General features: G+C 35.2%; 1 long non-coding RNA gene across 1 annotated transcript; it reads right to left on the minus strand.

The window, feature by feature from the left end:
* Nucleotides 1-1,063: 1,063 nt before the first annotated feature.
* Nucleotides 1,064-2,300, minus strand: LOC124390312. Its single transcript, XR_006926717.1, has 2 exons — nucleotides 1,435-2,300; nucleotides 1,064-1,173 (listed from the first exon to the last, which is right to left on the minus strand). It is a non-coding gene; the product is annotated as an uncharacterized LOC124390312 (long non-coding RNA).
* Between the last annotated feature and the right edge of the window lie 3,470 nt (nucleotides 2,301-5,770).

The raw sequence follows: 5,770 nt of genomic DNA on the forward strand, positions 1-5,770 counted from the left end.
ATGTAGTGCGAGTGCACATTCATTTATTTTGTTTATTGTCTGCCAGGAACACGAGTGTGGTGTCATCACACCAGTCACACATCCACAATGCTCAGGTGAAGATTACAAAAATAAACAAAATGTATTAAATAGAACTTAAAGAATCCTCCTGAACAGTGTGGGTAAGAGTGTGACTGCTGTTGTGTCTTATAGGAGAGGAACCTGTTTTACAGTATACACTGATTTATAAACACTGAGGGAGATGAGAGTCTATAAATCAGTGTATACAGTAAAAGACATTTTAGTGCTAATAGAACTCCCTGATCCTCACTGTGAGGAACACGCATGCGCTCTATCTGGAAACTTAGAAAGCCAGACGTGTAGAGAGCGCATGCGCAGTTCAGTCCCAGTTTTAAGCGGAGTCTCTCAGCGGCTCGTCTTCACTTTTCTCCCGATACACAAATGATGAGTCAGGTAAAAAATAAAACATTTAAACCCACGGTTTACGTCGCGGCACGTCAACTATTGTATTATGAGCATTATCAGTACTACGCTGTTTTAAAATACTACGCATCAAGTAAAAAAAAAAAACCCGAGGCGGAAGTCAGAAATGACGTAGAGACTCGTCACTTCCTGTTAAGTGCGATTCCACCTCGGAGGCGCGAATTCTTGAAAGCCATCGCCATTTTTAGCATTTACTAATTACATCAAGTATAAATCCTTCACTGAGAATTTTAGAGGTGAAAATGTAAAAACTTTACTTCGAGGTGCAGACGGAAAAACATGGAAAAAGTCGTAAGCGGTATTTCTACTCTAAAAAGAGATGCGGCTAATGCTAATGCTAACACGTGGTTTCAGTGAGCCACGTGTAAGAGGCCGCAGTGTAACAACCAGTTCAAATCACTTAGATACAAAATAAACACGTGTTTACTAAATCATTCTCACATTCGTGCAAACAATATAAATAAAAACATTTCGACAAAACCGCGGAATTTGAAAACCTGTGAATGTAGTTTAAAAATAAATGTAATCGCATTTAATATTTACACAAATACAAAAGCTATAAAATATATACAAATTAATGTTTCTGGAACACGATGTTTATTTAACTTGTGTAAAAGAGGAGGATTATTACATGATTCAGAGCGGTGCTGGAAACACGTGCTGATCACTGGATTGTGTTCGAATTACAATCTGTAAAAACAAACAGGTTAAACTTCCATCATTTATTACTCAACTGTATAAATAAATAATAAGTATGGTCAAACAATGCATTTGAATACATCTATAATCAACCCATGCCGTTTAATAAAAAAAATAATTACAGCAATTCTCGCGTTTCAATAAAATTAAACTGTGTATAAACAAACCTTTTATTAAATCCACGTTTCTTACAAACTAAAAAATATAAACTTGCGATTTACACTTACACAGACAACCATGAACACGACCTACCTGTAGTCCACACAGGTGTCAGAAAGACCGCCTCTTCCTCTTCTTCTTAGTAGTGATGTCCGGTTCGTGAACGAATCGTTCATTTGAACCGGTTCTTTTTAGTGAACCGGTCGAACCGGTTCACCAAATCGTTTAAAACAGTTCGCGTCTCAAATCAGCACTAATCAACAAAATGACTCAAGTTACTCACTTTTGAATGAGTATGAGCGTCTATCTCCCTTTCTCCTCTTCATCACAACTTCTCTGCCCCTTTACTATAATTTCCCTCCAGACTTTTGTTTACGCTTCTGATTTACTTATCGAGATTAATATTCCAACATCTTCTCTTTACTGGCCTGTTTTACATAATAAAATAGTTCCTCTTCTAATCTAGAAGAGAATCCCAGCTCACTGTACACACATGCAGCATCACTAAGGGATGAGTTTCTGCTTCATGCTGTAAATATGGAGGTTGTTACTGATGTTCTGGGTTTGTGGGTTACATTTGCAGTTCCTTATGTTACCACCAGGTGTAGACAAAGACCTCATAGGTCCCATCTCTCATTTCACATCTACACTGTGTGTGTGTGTGTGTGTGTGTGTGTGTGTGTGTGTGTGTGTGTGTGTGTGTGTGTGTGTGTGTGTGTGTGCAGATATTTCTAAAAGATGATCTAATTCCAGCTGTCACTGAGCTGATTAGATATCAGCAGGTGAACAGTATGGGGAACTTCATAATCTTCACAGGTTCCTCACAGGTTCTGTAGAGAGATGAAGGTTTTTGGTGCAGATCTTGTTAATGTTAGTCGGTTCCACATGTTCTAGAGAACTCATATACCATTCAAACCAGAGAGCAGCAACTTTTATACTATTGAAAACATTTAATCATATTCATTTTTACACACACACACACACACACACACACACACACACACACACACACACACACTTTCCCACAGTTTTATACATGTGTACTATGAACAAACAGTAGTATATAACGTATATAATAGGGATGGAAAGTAACAAATTATATTTACTTGTTAGTGTAATTCATTATTTGTGTTTTTTTACTTGATAAAGTATTGTTTGAAGTATTGTTTGATGTTTTGTTTGAAGTTTTTGTTTGAAGTATTTGTAGTTTACATGTTAAATCATATCTGTTGCTGAGCAAAAAGACTCACGTTGTGAACTGCAGTGTTTTTATTTTATTTATTTGTTGTTATTGAACTTTAATTTGTAAATGTGCTTCAATTAAAAACAGCTAGTTTGTGATTTATTTTTCTTGTCCTTTTTGACCTACACTCGAATCCCCCACCACGGCCCTGCTGTTAAAAAATAACTTGGATTTTACACTAAATAAATGACAAATAATCAGAGGAGGTAAAAGTCCACACATCCCTCACTCAGTAGAAGTGCAGATCCTGATGTTATAAAAGATTCTGTTGAAAGTTGAAGTTCTGACTGCACTTTTTTACTGAAGTGAAAGTAAAGAAGTTTGTGCTCTGACTTGTTCTTCAGTAAACTAGTGATTATTACTACCTGTTTTAGTGTCACGCTGGAAACTGAACCACACGTCATATTAATATTACTGCTGTCAATCCATTCAAATATTTAATCACGATTACATGATTGTCATGAGTTCACTCACAAATAATCACAACTTAATCACATTATCTGTTCTGAATGTAGCTTAAATTAACACTTTACATTTTGTATTCTCTAATCAACATGCGCATGGATTAATATTGATGATTTATGCAAATGTATGTTTATTATTCGTGAAACCAAACTCAACATAGAGCATGAAGACTAAATACTCTTGTAAATGTTTTGAAGTAATGATGGTGTTTCAAATGACATAAATCATCAGGACACCAAATAAAACCTTTGCTATGTTTCCACACGGATGTTTAATGAGGTGACACCGGAGAAACTGCACCACTGCTAACTTTCATACTGACGGCAGAATCAGAGAAAATTTCTTATCGATGTGAATTGATTGATTTAAAAGGAGATATTTAGAGTTTTATACACAGATTTATTATGTCTGTGGAGCAAATATTCACTGAGATTCAGGATGTTTTATTTATGTGTTTTTAAAGAGAGATGACAGAGATGGCAAAGAGCGCCCCCTGCCTGTCATCTTTATTTTACAAAAGCACAGAGTTTTTTTGTTATCATGAGTGTGTACAAATGAAAGCAGACCTTTTACAGATCTGAATGATGTATTGCTCTTATCTGTACGATCAAAAAGACGGAGTAATTTAAGTTTGTTTTGGCGTTATGGCAGATTTTGGTGCTGATTTGAGACTTGGTGCATCAGTAAAACAAATATTCAACATTTATTTATTTATTGGTTTTCTATCTGAGTGAAGGAAAGACGGCGTGAATAAACGTGTTGCGTTGAAGGTTTTTATTTAGCACTTTTTTTATTTAACTTTTATATTTATTTATTTATATTTTTAATAAACAAATGAATTTGCGTTAATGCGTTAATTTTTACAGCCGAATTTATATATTAATACAAAACAAATGTTAATGTTGTTCTTTAATGCATCCAGGCTGAAGATCCACCATGTAGAACACAAGCAGAGAAAAGTTGATGTTGATCTCAGGTGATCAGGAAGAAACATGTTGATGTGCTGAAAACGGCGTAGTGAGAAGAAAAATACTGAACATCATCAAATAGAATAAAACTAAAGAAACGAGTCTGGTGTGAAAATGTAAGAAGTAGAAAGTGCAGATATTTGTGTAAAAATGTAGAGTGAAAGTAAAAAGTTGTCAGAAAAATAAACAGTGAAGTAAAAAACTGATACCAGTAAAATTTACTTACGTAAAATAACGGAGTATTTGTACTTCATCACTTTCACAACTTTTTTATTCGAGAAGATTTTTAGACTCGTAACTTTATTTGTAGTAAAATTTCATTGAAGTAACAGTAATTTTACTGAGTAGAATATTTTATTACTCGTCCCACCTCTGGTATTGAGTTCACTGTAGTTTATACATAAATACATTTATTATTTACATCTGTAATATTTATTCAAATTTTTAGCTCAGTTTCACTTTTATTACATTTTTTAATTATTTTGGTTTTTATTCCGTATCACATCATGGCTGGGTGTGTGTGTGTGTGTGTGTGTGTGTGTGTGTGTGTGTGTGTGTGTGTGTGTGTGTGAAACGAAATTATAATTTGATTGATTTAGAGTCACTTAATCTTTTGCAATATTAATTAATTAATTCATAATATTGAATCCAAAATCAATAAAGAGGGTCATGTGACTTCTACTGAAAACTGAAGATGGAAAATGTTTCATTAAAATATATTAAGTACCTTTGGTTATATTAGTGTGTGTGTGTGTGTGTGTGTGTGTGTGTGTGTGTGTGTGTGTGTGTGTGTTTATTTCAGTGAGCTGTAGAGTAGCATGAAGGTTTGTTTGTTGCGTGTGTGTATGCAGTCGCATTAGTGAGATGTTACAGTTCACCAGGTGGTACGAGTTCATCTCCACACTGCTGGTTATTCATCTGCAGGTGTGTAAACATGTTACACACACACACACACACACACACACACACACACACACACACACACACACACACACCCCTTACATAACAAAGTGCTGTTTTCAGTCAATATCAAAGGATTTGAAGATCTTATAGAAATATAGTAAAAAAACAAACAAAGGAGTGTCAAAATTAATGGCACCCCACTACATATTCATGTCAAATGGATTTTCTTGATGATGGTGTTTTTGGGTTTTTATAGTCACCTTAATAACACTCATGAGGTCTTTAATCGATCTTTTTCTACAATTCATCCCACATTTAGTCCCCGGATGCAGTTATAATGAGCTCCACACTTCTGGAAAGATGTTCCACTAGATTTTATAGAGATTCATTCAGCTACAAAGGTGTTAGTAAAGTCAGGTTCTGATGAAGGTGAGAAGGTCTGGAGTGCAGTCAGTGTTCACATTCACCCCAAAGATGTTCAGTAGGGTTTGAGGAAGAGGATCTAGCGAATGAACTTTCTGTACTTTATTGAATTGCAGAGCAGCAAAATTTCTCCACTGAATCACATCATGTAGAATTGAATAGAAATCGAATCACACTGCATTGTAATAGTGGTGAATCAAATCGTATCATATCAGTAGCTGCTTCATATGGATCTTTAATGTATCGTATCTTTGGCTATGTATTGAGAAGCAAAATCCGTCGGCCTCAGTTATGGAGATGGACATACTTACGATGTACACTTGAAATCAGAGTGCATTATGGGTTCAAACGCGTGAATGAAAGTAGTGAATTCTGTATATCTGAAGAGACATCAATAACTTTCTATATCTTCTGACGATCACATGCT

The sequence above is a fragment of the Silurus meridionalis genome, chromosome 8, assembly GCF_014805685.1.
Source record: "Silurus meridionalis isolate SWU-2019-XX chromosome 8, ASM1480568v1, whole genome shotgun sequence".
NCBI classification, from domain to species: Eukaryota; Metazoa; Chordata; class Actinopteri; order Siluriformes; family Siluridae; genus Silurus; species Silurus meridionalis.